The following is a 17400-nucleotide window of genomic DNA, read 5'->3' on the forward strand; positions in this document are numbered from 1 at the left end:
AGTTGCCTCAAGCTGTCACACCAAGTGCATTTAACCATCAATAGTGTGGTTATTTTTTGGCCATATCCCAGTCTAATTCTGACTGTAAACGTATACCTGTCACCCAGCGCCTAAATAATAGGCCTCAAATTTATAGTCATCCAAATCTGTGGTTATTGCTGTAGCTGGTCAAGTTATTTAGTGTCTGTCAAAGCACAGTTTTTGTTCTGGGTTGAAATACAATTCCCAATTTAGCAATTCTCTAAATTAGTGTTTTCTGCTGTATCAGACCTCCTTTAAATCTATCCCTAAAAGGGTATATAAGATCCAAGGTGCACATAGGGTCATTCTCAATAACTTCACACACACGCTACTGTGCATATCCCAGTCTAATTCTATCTGTAAACGTATACCTGTCATCCAGCGCCTAAATAATAGGCCTCAAATTTATAGTCAGCTAAATCTGTGGTTACTGCTGTGCCTGTATTAGTGTAATATGGTACCTAAATAGATAGCCAGATAGTGTTAGGTGTCTGTAAAAAAAAGGCCTGAATTTGAAGTCAATACATTGGGCCAAATAATATTTTTGTTGTTGTGGTGAACGATAACAATGAGGAAAACATCTAGTAAAGGACGCGGACATGGTCGTGGTGGTGTTAGTGGACCCTCTGGTGCTGGGAGAGGACGTGGCCGTTCTGCCACAGCCACACGTCCTAGTGTACCAACTACCTCAGGTCCCAGTAGCCGCCATAATTTACAGCGATATTTGGTGGGGCCCAATGCCGTTCTAAGGATGGTAAGGCCTGAGCAGGTACAGGCATTAGTCAATTGGGTGGCCGACAGTGGATCCAGCAAGTTCACATTATCTCCCACCCAGTCTTCTGCAGAAAGCACACAGATGGCGCCTGAAAACCAAGCCCATCAGTCTGTCACATCACCCCCATGCATACCAGGGAAACTGTCTGAGCCTCAAGTTATGCAGCAGTCTCTTATGCTGTTTGAAGACTCCGCTGGCAGGGTTTCCCAAGGGCATACACCTAGCCCTTCCCCAGCGGTGGAAGACATAGAATGCACTGACGCACAACCACTTATGTTTCCTGATGATGAGGACATGGGAATACCACTTCAGCATGTCTCTGATGATGACGAAACACAAGTGCCAACTGCTGCGTCTTTCTGCAGTGTGCAGACTGAACAGGAGGTCAGGGATCAAGACTGGGTGGAAGACGATGCAGGGGACGATGAGGTCCTAGACCCCACATGGAATGAAGGTCATGCCACTGACTTTCACAGTTCGGAGGAAGAGGCAGTGGTGACACCGAGCCAACAGCATAGCAAAAGAGGGAGCAGTGGGCAAAAGCAGAACACCCGCCGCCAAGAGACTCCGCCTGCTACTGACCGCCGCCATCTGGGACCGAGCACCCCAAAGGCAGCTTCAAGGAGTTCCCTGGCATGGCACTTCTTCAAAAAATTTGCTGACGACAAGACCCGAGTGGTTTGCACGCTGTGCCATCAGAGCCTGAAGCGGGGAATTAACGTTCTGAACCTTAGAACAACCTGCATGACCAGGCACTTGCATGCAAAGCATGAACTGCAGTGGAGTAAACACCTTAAAAACAAGGAAGTCACTCAGGCTCCCCCTGCTACCTCTTCTGCTGCCTCGGCCTCTTCTGCTGCTGCCGCCTCGGCCTCTTCTGCTGTTGCCGCCTCGGCCTCGGCCTCTTCCTCCGCCTCTGGAGGAACGTTGGCACCTGCCGCCCCGCAAACAGGGGATGTACCACCAACACCTCCGTCACCAAGCATCTCAACCATGTCACAAGGCAGCGTTCAGCTCTCCATCTCACAAACATTTGAGAGAAAGCGTAAATTCCCACCTAGCCATCCTCGATCCCTGGCCCTGAATGCCAGCATTTCTAAACTACTGGCCTATGAAATGCTGTCATTTAGGCTGGTGGACACAGACAGCTTCAAACAGCTCATGTCGCTTGCTGTCCCACAGTATGTTGTTCCCAGCCGGCACTACTTCTCCAAGAGAGCCGTGCCTTCCCTGCACAACCAAGTATCCGATAAAATCAAGTGTGCACTGCGCAACGCCATCTGTGGCAAGGTCCACCTAGCCACAGATACGTGGAGCAGTAAGCACGGCCAGGGACGCTATATCTCCCTAACTGCACACTGGGTAAATGTAGTGGCAGCTGGGCCCCAGACGGAGAGCTGTTTGGCGCACGTCCTTCCGCCGCCAAGGATCGCAGGGCAACATTCTTTGCCTCCTGTTGCCACCTCCTCCTACTCAGCTTCCTCCTCCTCTTCTTCCACCTGCTCATCCAGTCAGCCACACACCTTCACCACCAACTTCAGCACAGCCCGGGTAAACGTCAGCAGGCCATTCTGAAACTCATATGTTTGGGGGACAGGCCCCACACCGCGCAGGAGTTGTGGCGGGGTATTGAACAACAGACTGACGAGTGGTTGCTGCCGGTGAGCCTCAAGCCCGGCCTGGTGGTGTGCGATAATGGGCGAAATCTCGTTGCAGCTCTGGGAATAGCCGGTTTGACGCACATCCCTTGCTTGGCGCATGTGCTGAATTTGGTGGTGCAGAAGTTCATTCACAACTACCCCGACATGTCAGAGCTGCTGCATAAAGTGCGGGCCGTCTGTTCGCGCTTCCGGCGTTCACATCCTGCCGCTGCTCGCCTGTCTGCGCTACAGCGTAACTTCGGCCTTCCCGCTCACCGCCTCATATGCGACGTGCCCACCAGGTGGAACTCCACCTTGCACATGCTGGACAGACTGTGCGAGCAGTAGCAGGCCATAGTGGAGTTTCAGCTGCAGCACGCACGGGTCAGTCGCACTGCGGAACAGCACCACTTCACCACCAATGACTGGGCCTCCATGCGAGACATGTGTGCCCTGTTTCGAGTACTCCACCAACATGGCCAGTGGCGATGACGCCGTTATCAGCGTTACAATACCACTTCTATGTCTCCTTGAGAAAACACTTAGGGCGATGATGGAAGAGGAAGTGGCCCAGGAGGAGGAGGAGGAAGAGGGGTCATTTTTAGCACTTTCAGACCAGTCTCTTCGAAGTGACTCAGAGGGAGGTTTTTTGCAACAGCAGAGGCCAGGTACGAATGTGGCCAGCCAGGGCCCACTACTGGAGGACGAGGAGGACGAGGATGAGGAGGAGGTGGAGGAGGATGAGGATGAAGCATGGTCACAGCGGGGTGGCACCCAACGCAGCTCTGGCCCATCACCGGTGCGTGGCTGGGGGGAAACGCAGGACGATGACGATATGCCTCCCACAGAGGACAGCTTGTCCTTACCCCTGGGCAGCCTGGCACACATGAGCGACTACATGCTGCAGTGCCTGCGCAACGACAGCAGAGTTGCCCACATTTTAACGTGTGCGGACTACTGGGTTGCCACCCTGCTGGATCCACGGTACAAAGACAATGTGCCCACCTTACTTCCTGCACTGGAGCGTGATAGGAAGATGCGCGAGTGCAAGCGCACGTTGGTAGACGCGCTACTGAGAGCATTCCCAAATGTCACAGGGGAACAAGTGGAAGCCCAAGGCCAAGGCAGAGGAGAAGCAAGAGGTCGCCAAGGCAGCTGTGTCACAGCCAGCTCCTCTGAGGGCAGGGTTAGCATAGCAGAGATGTGGAAAAGTTTTGTCAACACGCCACAGCTAACTGCACCACCACCTGATACGCAATGTGTTAGCAGGAGGCAACATTTCACTAACATGGTGGAACAGTACGTGTGCACACCCCTCCACGTACTGACTGATGGTTCGGCCCCATTCAACTTCTGGGTCTCTAAATTGTCCACATGGCCAGAGCTAGCCTTTTATGCCTTGGAGGTGCTGGCCTGCCCGGCGGCCAGCGTTTTGTCTGAACGTGTATTCAGCACGGCAGGGGGCGTCATTACAGACAAACGCAGCCGTCTGTCTACAGCCAATGTGGACAAGCTGATGTTCATAAAAATGAACCAGGCATGGATCCCACAGGACCTGTCCATCCCTTGTGCAGATTAGACATTAACTACCTCCCCATAACCATATATTATTGTACTCTAGGGCACTTCCTCATTCAATCCTATTTTTATTTTCATTTTACCATTATATTGCGAGGCAACCCAAAGTTGAATGAACCTCTCCTCTGTCTGGGTGCCTGGGCCTAAATATATGCCAATGGACTGTTACAGTGGTGGCTGACGTGAAGCCTAATTCTCTGCTATGACATGCAGACATATTCTCTGCTGACATGAAGCCAGATTCTCTGTTACGGGACCTCTCTCCTCTGCCTGGGTGCCTGGGCCTAAATATATGACAATGGACTGTTACAGTGGTGGGTGACGTGAAGCCAGATTCTCTGCTATGGGACCTCTCTCCAATTGATATTGGTTAATTTTTATTTATTTTATTTTAATTCATTTCCCTATCCACATTTGTTTGCAGGGGATTTACCTACATGTTGCTGCCTTTTGCAGCCCTCTAGCTCTTTCCTGGGCTGTTTTACAGCCTTTTTAGTGCCAAAAAGTTCGGGTCCCCATTCACTTCAATGGGGTTCGGGTTGGGGACGAAGTTCGGGTCGGGTTCGGATCCCGAACATTTCCGGGATGTTCAGCCGAACTTTTCGAACCCGAACATCCAGGTGTTCGCTCAACTCTACACAAGACCACAAGTCTGAAGACTTTCCAAATGCACTGTATTGTTTGGAATTAGTTTATAAGTGTCATGCTTTCTCATCTGTATTTTCTCCCACGTTGCCAATAGAGTTTTCATTATTTTATAATTTATTATTCATATTTACTTCATTTATTAGTGATCCCAGTGCAAACATCTCATCAGTTACCCCCCAAAATTTTACTCATTATCTTAGCATGTTTTTGTATTCTTTTAAAATCAATTTCTTTAAAGATGGTGCCCGCTCAGGACTTGAGCTGACAACATAGTCGGCAGATGCCTGCTTGTTTTACCCAACAGACACCAGGTGGTAAAGTCGTTTATTAACCACAATGTCAATCACAGACTTTTAACCCCTCAGATGCTGTGAGAGCTAATAAAATATAAAATTATTAATCTCATTTACTCAATGGTGTAATTGAAAATAAATCAAAATGGTTGCTTTGGTTTCCAATTTTTTTTTTATAAAAAGTGATAAAAAATTTATACATAACTCAAAATGGTATCAATAAAAACTACTGATCCCCCTGCAAAAATATAGCCCTTACACGGCTACGTAGACATAAATGTAAAAAAATGACAAATATTGCAATGCAAAAAAATATATAACAGACTGGGTAGGCAGAGCTTATGCGTATCTTAGAAACTAATCGAGTTCAGGGCAGGCAGAATTTGAGTGTACTATAAAAACAAATCCAAGGTCAGGGCAGGCAGCTGTTTCAGAGTCAATAAACAGACAGGAGTTTGGTACTCGGGCAGACCGACAGAATAGCTCACCTTCACTGGTTAACTAGACAACTAGGAACCTTGGCAAGGAAATAAAGTCTGCATCAAAGGGGGCCTTCACATGTGGCAGATTTTGTGGCAGAAAATTCTGTGAATGAAAATCACTTCCATTAACCTCCATTCAAGTGAGGCTTGTGCAGCGTCCCACTAGAGTACGTGGGCACTGCAAAAGCTTGTTACGTCATATGTTATATCGTGCTGTATTTAATTCTTATGTGAAAGCCTCTCCTCAGCTCTCTCTTGGGCTCCAAGGCCCAGAGGAGCCAATTCATAGGCTCAGTGTCAAGCCAGGAAAATAGGCAGAGGTGAAGTCTGTATTCTACCGTCTACTGTTCCAGAGTGCCAAGTGGATTTTACTAAGTTTATTGTGGAAAGACAAAAGAAGGACAATAGCCATTATTTTAGGCTTTAGGCACCTTTGTAATAAGGTGAAGGTTTAGTAGCTTCCAGCAGCCTCACCGCTACTTCAAAGACAGATAAGCCATCTGTTGCATCACTTGTGTGTAGAAGACAAGGACTTGAACTACCTTTACTGAGAATGAAGCAAGGCAAAGAGCTGAATACCAGTGAGAACACAACTTCCTACGTTAGCCTGAGATAGAGCCACATATACAGCCTGTTACTGGGATTTATCACATCCAACCTGCATGTTCAAAAGAGGGTTTTATAACTGGATGTAAAGTGCTGTCAAGACCCTGGTTACAGTAAAGTTCTTAGTTGGATTCAAACCCTGCCTCATTTTTCTATCGCCATACTATAACCACTCTCATTATCTTGCACTACCAAGGTCAGGGGCCCAGCCGCACAAGCACTCAGAAACCCAATCACCATCAAAGCACCTCAATCACCACCTGGCCGGTGTCCCCTGTAATAGAGTGTGCCCCGGAGAATCTGCTGTTCTCCCCTTCACTGCACTGCTGGCCCAGGGAGGCATCTGCTAAGCGTGAGTAACCAATGAACTGTTGCACCCTTCGGCCCACCGTGAACCTTACATGTTCTCCCTTGAGGACCGGCACGTTGCACTTGCAGAATGTGAACGTACCCTAAATGTTGTAGCAGAAACTGATTAGTAAATAGAAGCAACAGTGCAGCTGCACACAGAGCAAGGAGAGGAGGAGCAGCAAAGGCAAAAATGAAAGTAGTAGTTGTTCAATTAATAATGTTCCTAACAGAAATAGTGTGGCGTTGACAGACGGGTCACTGATGTAACCATACCCTTCAGGGTTAAAGCAAATACATTTTACTGCTATAACACATTGCAATAAAGCAACTACTGCTATATTAATTGGTGGACTCGGAGGCCTTTAGAACATTTGTGGCCATTGGCACACTGCAATGGAAGGTCCCTGTAAGGAAATATTTCTCCCAGAAGGGTATCCCTGAACTATATGGCCACGTTCAGTGGCAAGTTAATATATCTCGGTGCCAAGATAAATCTGACCACAGAAACGTGGTCTAGCAAACACGGGTAGGGAAGGTACATAACTTTTACTGCCTACTAGGTGAGCCTTCTGAGGGCCATCAAGTATGGCACCTGTGTGGATTTGGTGTTACCGCCACGGATTGCATGCAGTCCAGCCTCTTCTTCTCCTCCTCCATCCTCTGTCTCCTCCTCGGCTGACTCCTCCTTTTCCACTGCTACCGCCTCCATCGCTGCACCCCCCAGGCTCCCCAGAATCTATTCGATGTGCTGGGTGAGACTGTCACACCGGTGGCAGGTTTTAGAAGGTCTGAAAGATTATCTGCACATTAGTGATCTGACAGCCTCTTTTGGTTTTGGTTTCACTTTGTGTGTTGCTTGTATGTCCACACCTCCTGTTCAGGTGTGGATCATGTGACCTTAACCTCCCCCTATTTAGTCTGATTTTACCCATCACTCCTTGGTCTGGATAGCTTCATTTGGTTTTTGGAAGAGCTGGAGTGTGGTTCTAGTTGAAGTCCTGTTTATCCATCATTTATCAGCCTCAGAAGTTAAGTGTTCTGTTTTTTGTATTTTGTATTCCCCCTACCTTTGTTGTTTACTAGGCCTCAGCGAGATGCTGGTTCCTTCACCAGGAAAGGAGCGGGTAGTCTCCTCCCTGTCATTACCATTAGGGCATCCGAGGGCCACCAGGGTTTTCTAGGTTCCTGTGTATGGGCATCTCTACCATCGAGAGGTGCCCATACGAATAGGAGTTAGGGCCAGGAACAGGGTTTTATAGGTGGTGACCCTTTTCCTTCCCTAGCGGTGAGGCCTAGTGTCTTTTCTCTTCCTTCTTGTTTGTCTTTTGGTGTTCTCCCCTACTACATCCGTGACAGAGATGTTGCCAAGCTGTGCTGCGGCTGTTATGACTGGAAGCCAAAAGCCACACCGGTCCTGCACTCCTTTCAGCCCACTCACTTTGATAGTTGTGCCACAACAGTGCCAATCTGCTGAGCGCGCTAAAACAGGGCAAAATGACACATGTGCAGTGCATGGCACACATCCTAAACTTAGTCGTGCAGCAATTCTTTGCCAAATACCACGGGGTCAAGAACGTTTTGCGGCTGGCCAGGAAAATCTCTGGCCATTTTAGAAGATCTTACACGGCCATGGCTTGCCATGCTGACGTTCAGCAGCGACACCACTTGCCCTTCAGATGTCTGATTTTTGACAGCCCGACGTGCTGGAACTCCACCTTGTATATGCTTGATAGGCTGCTTCAGCAGAAATGTGCCTGCTCGTGTGCGATGCATGCAGACTTCTGAGGCCATTTGATGAGATCACCAAACTGGTCAGTCGCAGCCAGGGCGCCCTCAGTGACATCATACCTTACACCTTCTTTCTGGAGCGTGCATTGCGTTGTGTCATTGATCAAGCCGTCGAGGAGCAGGAGCTGGAAGATGAGGAAGTCGCAATGCTGAATGAATTACCAAGGGGGTAACTCCATCAGAAACAGGTCAGCTGGAGTCTGAAGAGGAGTCAGAGGAGGTTGGTGGCTGGGGTGAGGAGGGAGGAGCAAGAAGAGCAGGCTTTAAACTTTTTTGGGATCCCTGGTGTTGTCAATGGCTGGGGGGAGCAGACCGAGGACATTTTCCTGGGCGATGACCAGGAGCCAGGGTGCTCCACCGCTTCCAATTTAGTGAAAATGGGGGCCTTCATGCTCAAGTATTTGAAGAGGGACCCCTGTATAAAAAGCATAAAGGTCAAGGACCTGTACTGGATGGCAACGTACTTAGACCCCCGGTACAAACACAAAATGGCGGACATGTTACCAGCATCACAGAGGGCTGTCAGAATGCAGCAATTCCAGGCCTTGCTGAGAGATGCTGCATCCTGCTGTTGTGGCCACTGGCAGAGGAATTTCCACCGACAGTGAAACAGGTGCTGGTACAAATCCTACCTCGTCTGCAAAAAGAGGGCGGTTTGAAGATGTGTTGGTCACTTCGGATAGGAGATCATTCTTGCAGCCAACCCATCGACAGCCTCCCTCCGGATCCAACCTCAGGGAACGCCTAGACCGACAGGTGTCCGATTATATCAAGTTAACGGCCGATGTAGGAGCTCTGCTCTGAGAAACGGGGAACCCCTTGACTAGTGGGTGTGCATGCTTGACCTGTGGCCAGAGCTGGCACAATTTGCCATGGAACTCTTGGCTTGCCCCTCATCGAGTGTCCTGTCCAAAAGGACGTTCAGCGCAGCAGGGGAATCGTGACCGTTTAGCGCACTCACCTAGCTCATGACAGTGTGGACTACCTCACATTTTTTAAAATGAATGAGGCATTGATCTCGGAGGAATTCAACACCTGTGATGAACACTTATAATTGAATTTCCTCATGTCAGTCCACACATATCCGCCACAATCCAGAACAAAGAATGGTCCTTGCCTTATGTATATACAGTAGCATGAAAGGCCTTTTATGTCAGGTGAATGACTAATTTTTGGGGCCTGTACTGGCCGACAGTTACATAATTATCCTGTGACCATCTAATGTACCTCTAGCCAGAGAATCCAAAGTTCTTTGCTGTCAGGTGAATGTGTATTGGCTAATTTTTGGGGCTTGTACTGGGCGACAGTTACATTTTTTATCTCTAGCCACAAAAATCACACCCCGTCTTACTCCTCTGCCTCTCATTTTGGTGGCGTATGAACCGCATTCACTATAAGGACCTTCTAGTGTCACAGGGTCATGTGACTGTGCCCGCCACCCCGTCATGTGCCCCTCACCCTGTACTGTGCCCCCTTATACCATGCATTGTGCCCTCTTACCACACCCTGTGCAGTGCCCCTAGTCATTCCCTGTACTGTGCCCTCTTATACCCTTTTATCCGGTCATGGTATGTCAGTGTTATCCAGTCACTGTACAGAGGTGTTATCCGGTCAATGTATGGACGTGGTATCCAATAACTGGATGGCCATAACTGTATCCCTTTCCCTGCCCACGCCATCCTTTTTTAGACATGGCATGAGCGAGAAAAATATGCAGATTGCGGTGCTAAGGACCTTTGCGCCACAATCTGTGTCAGAAATACGCCTAAAATAGACGTATTTCTATATAATAAATGACCACCTAATTGTATTATTAGTCGGAGGTAGAGCTAATATCTTTATATTATATAGATTCTATACTGTGCCCTGTATTTCCCAGTAGAAAATGATCCTTGGGAAACACAGTCCTTATCCCTGACCCCCAGGACCAGGTGGCGCACTCTCAGTACATGGCGGCCTCTCCACTCTGCCACGCTGCTCCGCTGTGTACTGGTGCTTATTCTGAAACTAGGGCTGGGTTCCCATCCTATTTTTGCCATCCATTTAATGCATACCAAAAATGTATGCGTTAACAGATGCCTCAGACTGATGCCGTACAGTGGCGTCTATTCACCATACAGTTCCATGGTAGAAAAAAAATAATGTACGTTAAGGTATGCATTTTTTTATGGACTCTGTAGGATACAAAAACGCAGAGTGCTGCACATTTGTATACATCAAACCAATAGAAAACATTTTTTTCTAGGCTCCAGCAGGGCACATTTTTTGAGAGTTTCCCTTTAAGACGCATAAAAATGGCCCCTGATTAAAATACACTATTTTTATCGGAATTTTGTCAATGATCCCCATCTGGTATATCACTGTCCATGTTGTGGGACTACTTGTATACTTCTACTTTGTGTTTGCTGGCTGCAAATATGACCTGAAGATTTTTCAGGTTCGTCTGCCATTAAAGTGAAGGGGGCCGCTGTGAACATTTGAACACGCGTTCACGAATCGTCCTGGCCGATGTTTGTCCATCACTATTAATAAGGCCCCCTTTAGTGGCCCCCAGTATTAATAATGCCCCATTAGTGGCCCCCAGCATTAATTTTGTTCCCATTAGTGACCCTCAGTATTAAAAAATGTCCCATTGGTGGCCCCCCAGTATTAATAAAGCCCCTATTAATGACCCCTACTAAAATGAATGCCCCATTAGTGCCCCCCTAGTAATTTTTTTCCTCCACTAGTGGCTCCCAGTATTAATATTGGCCCTATTAGAGGCCACTGTATTGTTAATGCCCCCTTCCCCACTCTTGTGCAAAAAAAAACTCACCTCATCTATTTGATTGTGCCAAGGTGAACACTCATTGCTCACTGGAAGCGCAGGACGTTTCGCAGGTCCTGTCCTGTGATTCCGGTCAATACTGCGAAAAATCATCACTCTGGAGAGCAGGTCTTGTCCTGTCCATCCAGTGAGCAGAGACTGTTCCCGCGGCACGATCAAATGCAAGAAGTGAGTTTTATTTTATTTTTTAAAGGGGTTGTCTCATCATGGACAATGGGGGCATATCGCTAGGATATGCCCCCATTGTCTTATAGGTGCGGGTCCCACCCCAAAACTGCTACAAGAGGACATAGTTTTAAATTAGAGGGGCAAAGGTTTAAAAGTAATTTCAGGAAGTATTACTTTACTAAGAGTAGTGGATGCATGAAATATCCTTCCTGCAGAAGTAGTAGCTGCAAATACAGTGAAGGAGTTTAAGCATGCATGGGATAGGCATAAGGCCATCCTTCATATAAGATAGGGCCAGGGGCTATTCATAGTACTCAGTATATTGGACAGACATTGGGCCAAATGGTTATCTGCTGACACATTCTATGTTTCTATGAATGGGAGCGTACTGCGCATGGTGGTCCAACGTGGGGTTCGAGGATAGGATCCCCTAATCCAGCACCCCCGATGACCAGACAAGGAGGACTCACTAACAGACACCAGCTCGTGATAAGAGGTAAGAAAACTGTCTTATCTTACCTCCATGTGTCCTTTGGTGTAGTCCATCCGTGCCTGTCTGAGGGGTGCGGTGTGTCAGCTTGGGGCATCCTCAAAGGCATGAAAGTAAGAACCCCATGTGTTTTAAAGTCTTGATGTACTGTGTTAAAAACTGTGAATACTCAGTTGAAAAGTATCACTGACTGAGACACAGAGAGTTCTCCTATTTGCCTGTATCGGAGTGCAGCCGGTTTTCTGACTCGATTACAGAAGGGGGGAGAGCGGTCCGCGGCAGCCCAGAGTGTGCTCGTCCAGGACTCAAAGTCGCATCAGGTCCAGTGATTACTCTATACAGAGGTCTCTAGACTGCTCCAGTAGGTGCGAGAGACTATGGGACACAACGCAAGTGTCCCAAAGTTTTACGCTGCGAACAAGAGAGGACAACGATTTGTGAAAAGTCTGAGCAAGTTAGAGAAGAGATATATACAGTTGCAAGAAAAAGTATGTGAACCCTTTGGAATGATATGGATTTCTGCACAAATTAAATGTGATCTGATCTTCATCTAAGTCACAACAATAGACAATCACAGTCTGCTTAAACTAATAACACACAAAGAATTAAATGTTACCATGTTTTTATTGAACATACCATGTAAACATTCACAGAGCAGGTGGAAAAAGTATGTGAACCCTTGGATTTACCTCCTTTGGCAGCAATAACTTCAACCAAACGTTTCCTGTAGTTGCAGATCAGACGTGCACAACGGTCAGGAGTAATTCTTGACCATTCCTCTTTACAGAACTGTTCCAGTTCAGCAATATTCTTGGGATGTCTGGTGTGAACCGCTTTCTTGAGGTCTTGCCACAGCATCTCAATCGGGTTGAGGTCAGGACTCTGACTGGACCACTCCAGAAGTCGTATTCTGTTGATTTACTTCTATGCTTTGGGTCATTGTCCTGTTACAGCACCCATCTTCTGTTGAGCTTCAGCTGGTGGACAGATGGCCTTAAATTCTCCTGCAAAATGTCTTGATAAACTTGGGAATTCATTTTTCATTCGATTATAGCAATCTGTCCAGGCCCTGACACAGCAAAGCAGCCCCAAACCATGATGTCCCCACCACCATACTTCACAGTTGGGATGAGGTTTTGATGTTGGTGTGCTATGCCTCTTTCTCCACACATAGTGTTGCGTGTTTCTTCCAAACAACTCAACTTTGGTTTCATCTGTCCACAGATTATTTTGCTAATACTGCTGTGGAACATCCAGGTGATTTTTTTTGGACCGTGGCTTCCTCTGTGGTATCCTCCAATTAAATCCATTCTTGTTTAGTGTTTTACGTATCGTAGATTTGCTAACATGGATGTTAGCATATGCCATAGACTTTTGTAAGTCTTTAGCTGACACTCTAGGATTCTTCTTCACCTCAGTGAGCAGTCTGCGCTGTGCTCTTGCAGTCATATTTACAGGACGGCCACTCCTAGGGAAAGTAGCAGAAGTGCTGAACTTTCTTCATTTATAGACAATTTGTCTTACCGTGGACTGATGAACAGCAAGGCTTTTAGAAATACTTTTATAACCCTTTCTAGCTTTATGCAAGTCAACAATTCTTAATCATAGGTCTTCTAAGAGCTCTTTTGTGTGAGGCATCATTCACATCAGGCAATGCTTCTTGTGAAAAGTGTGTTCTGTGTGTTTTTTTATAGGGCAGGGCAGCTGTAACCAACACCACCAATCTCCTCTCATTGATAGGACTCCAGGTGGCTGACCCCTTACTCAAATTAGCTCTTGAAGATGTCATTAGTCTAGGGCAGGGGTGTCAAACTCAAATACACAGTGGGCCAAAATGTAAAACTTGAACAAAGTCGCGGGCCAGCATTGAACAAATGAACCTTTTAACATGGACCCAAACAAGATTTGCTTTAACATTGAATATGGAACAAGCATATTCATTTATTAAATAAGATTTAAATAATAATAAATAATAATTTTTTAAATAAAATAACAATAATAAAATCAATCAACCATTCAAGCCCATGTCTTGGAGTAGCAAGAAAAAGTGCATAAAGAAAATGTTAATTATTGCTCAGTTTGCTGCACACTGATCTAATCTGATGTGCCCAAGCCAGATACCTGGCATCTCTTCTTGGATGATAGTTCATCAATGTCTGGGCTCAGGCTTTGAGCTGAGGAAATCCTCAGTATCGAGCAAAAGTGTTCATCAGTCAGACGTCTCCTGTGAGATGTTTTGATCATCTTCATCGAGGAGAAAAGTTGCTCACATAGATAAGTGCTGCCGAACATGGAGAGCATCTGAGCAGCTTGGGTGCGGAGCTGAGGCATTGTGTCAGGGATGAACTGTGGAAACTGTGCGGCGCCCACAGCATCATACTTTGACTTCAGCGTGTCATTACACTGAAGTTCAATTAGCTCCATTTGGAGGTTGGTTGGTGCTTTTTTCCACATTAACTGCGAAGGGATTACTGAGCAGTTCAAACCTACATTTCTGGACATCAAAGTCGGCAAATCGCCGGCTAAACTCAGCGCCGAGTACACTGAGTTTTTCAGCAAACTGTGCGCATGGGAACAAGTTGGTAAAGAACTGCGTTTTCATGGATTGGCAGTACGGAAAATGGCCAAGGTTTCCTTGCAGCATCTGATTCTCCCACAGGCACAGTTTAGTTTTAAAAGCTCTCACTGCAGCGTACATGTCTGTGATGATGCGCCCGCGCCCCTGAAGCTGCAGGTTCAGGGCATCGAGATGGCTCGAGATGTCACACAGAAAGGCCAGCTCACACAGAAACTTTTTCTCCCGAAGCTCTGCTGTGTCCTTCCCTTTGCTTTCCAGAAACTGACATATTTCCTCATGCAGCTCGAAACATCTATTCAGTACTTTTCCTCGGCTTAACCATCTCACCTCTCTCACGTCTGAATACGCCGAACCACACTCCTCCAGAAAAGACTTAAACTGGCGGTGATTCAGACCTTTGGCTCTTATAAAGTTAACTACTTGTGTTACTGTGGTCATAACATGTTCCATCTTTAGGGCTTTGCCACACAGTGATTCCTGATGTATGATGCAGTGATAAACAGTTAGTTCACCTGCACAGTTCTCTTCCTGCATCTTCTCCCGGACCCTGCCCACCAGTCCATCTGTCGTTAATCCCACGAGTTTATTTCAGTTACGCATTTGGAAACCTCCTCAAAGATTTCCTTTCCTGTGGTTGTGCCATGCATTGATTTGAATCCCAATGGCTCCTCCGTAACACACATATTTGAGTCCACTCCACGGATGAAGACTGACAGCTGAGCAGTATCAGATGCGTCGCTGCTCTCATCCAAAGCAAGGGAGAATGCAACAAAATCTTTTCCCTTTTCCAAAAGCTGGTCATTCAGATTGGTGGCAAGATCACATGTGCGATCAGCTACTGTGTTTCTGCTCAGGCTCACATTTGAAAAGGCTTGCTTTTTCTCTGGACACACGATGTCACAAACTTTCAACATGCACTTTTTCACAAACTTTCCCTCGTTAAAGGGCCGGGCTGATTTTGCAATCTCTACTGCTACAATATAACTAGCTTTTACAGCAGCCTCACTTTGTGATGTGGCTTTTTTGAACATATTCTGTTGTGAAACCAAACTTCTTTTCATCTCCTCCACTTTCTGGCTCTTTTGAGTCATGTCCAGGTCCTTGTACTTGTCATGGTGTTTTGCTTCATAGTGTCGTCGAATGTTGTACTCCTTAGTTATAGCCATGTTGACTCCACAAATCAGACAAACAGGTCTGTCTTTTACATATGTAAACAGATATTCTGTCTCCCACCTGTCCAGAAAGTTCCTGTTGTCTGCCTTTCTTTTTGCCATTTTTGGGAAGGGGTTCCACAGTGACAGTTGTAGCTTGAGATCGCTATGACTTCTGTCACACAGGAGAGGGCGTTTCTGGGACCTGTTCTGATTGACGCGCCAAAACATCAGCAAGGCATTATGGGATTTGTAGTATTAGCGATGAATAAATGCGCTGTATAATACCGGTGTTCTGCAAGATTTCTATAGCTTGCCAAAGTCTATAGCGGAAGTGATGTGGTGCGCTGCGCAAGCGCACTTCCACAAATCATCCGAATCATCGCCTTCCGCTATAGACTTTCGGCAAGCTACAGACTTTTGGCAGAACACCGGCGGGCTAGCTCTAGTAGTCATTTGGTATAGCCTCGCGGGCCAAATATAATTACACTGCGGGCCAAATTTGGCCCGCGGGCCAGAGTTTGACACCTATGGTCTAGGGGTTCACATACTTTTTACACCTGCACTGTGAAGGTTTACATGGTGTGTTCAATAAAAACATGCTAACATTTAATTATTTGTGTGTTATTAGTTTAAGCAGACTGAATGTCTATTGTTGTGACTTAGATGAAGATCAGATCACATTTTATGACCAATTTGTGCAGAAATCCATATCATTCCAAAGGGTTCACATACTGTTTCTTGCAACTGTATATAAGTAAAGGTGGTACTTTGTGTTGTACAACATGGCAAACTTTGCTGACAGAAAATAAAGTTAGACTAGAAGATGAGAAGTTATTGGATACAGTCCAAGTGTGGCTGGACTGTAGCAAGGAATTTGAACAGACGAGAGGAGAGCAAAATCTTGATGAAGCTAGTGGCAGATATTATTCTAAACTTGGTAATCTTATGCTGGGCCAGCCACAGCCCTATTTATGTCGCTGAGAAGAAAGGCAGTGGGTGGGACTGTATTGTATGTTGTCAGAAAAATCCCACCTCCCGAGAGACGTGTTTTGCCTGTGGTGTTCCACGCCCACATTGTCACACCCCTGTAAGCCCCAAGCATGTCCTCCCCAGTGCCTGCTACGGCACCATCTTATTAGCTGATGCCTATGGCTGGACCATTCATCTCCTTCAGCCCTGATCCTCCCATTGCCCCTGTAGTCTCACCTGTGACTCAGTTATATCCCATGATAAATCCAGACGGCACATTTATGGCCCATAGCAATCTACCTCCTGCCTCGATCATGAAAAGGGTTTCAGTCAGAATTAAGCTGTACACCGCAAACTCCTGGCCCGCTCGTTTGTCGATGGTCTGCGACCAGAGATAAACAAAGCCCTTGTGACCTGTCGCCCTGAGTGGAAATCCCTGACCCTGGAAGTCTTGGAGTAAATGACAAAGAGCTTGAAAAGTAACACTAATAAAAAAATCGAGCGGCTGTGATAGCCGTAATGTCAGGAGAAGATGGTGGAGAACGCCCGCCACCTCGTGTCTGTTATGGGTGTAGCAAGCCCTGGCACATCAAAAGGAACTGCCGTAGCAGACATCTGTGGCCAATCAATTAACAGAGACAGGGGGCACTCCGTCTCCCTCATCACAATAGGACGCTGACAAACAGGGAGGGAACACTCCATGTATGACAGGCTCTGCCCCTCCTGCCGACCCCGCCCCTCAAGGTGGCAGGGAAGGAACTCTCATTCCTTGAAGACACTGGTGCAGTCCGCAGTGTTTTATGCGAGACTCCCGTACCTCCTACTTGACTTACTGACATTCAATTACCCTGTTCTGGACTAGAAGGGGTCGTGCAGCATAACCCCATTACCAAGCCACTCTTAGTCACTTCCCTTGGATTCTACCTGACCAAAACCCGACAGCTCCACCTTCCAGCAGGAGTCATGTCGCAATTTGTTGTCAGCCAAACATGCCTCTTCAAGCTCTGATTTTCTTCTGAAAACCCAAGCTAA

At 46.9% G+C, this 17400-nt stretch overlaps 1 pseudogene; it reads right to left on the reverse strand.

Moving 5' to 3' along the window:
- Window positions 1-13761: 13761 nt before the first annotated feature.
- Window positions 13762-15519, reverse strand: LOC122939418 (annotated as a pseudogene).
- Between the last annotated feature and the right edge of the window lie 1881 nt (window positions 15520-17400).

This window comes from Bufo gargarizans, chromosome 5 (assembly GCF_014858855.1).
Source record: "Bufo gargarizans isolate SCDJY-AF-19 chromosome 5, ASM1485885v1, whole genome shotgun sequence".
In the NCBI taxonomy this organism is placed as follows: domain Eukaryota; kingdom Metazoa; phylum Chordata; class Amphibia; order Anura; family Bufonidae; genus Bufo; species Bufo gargarizans.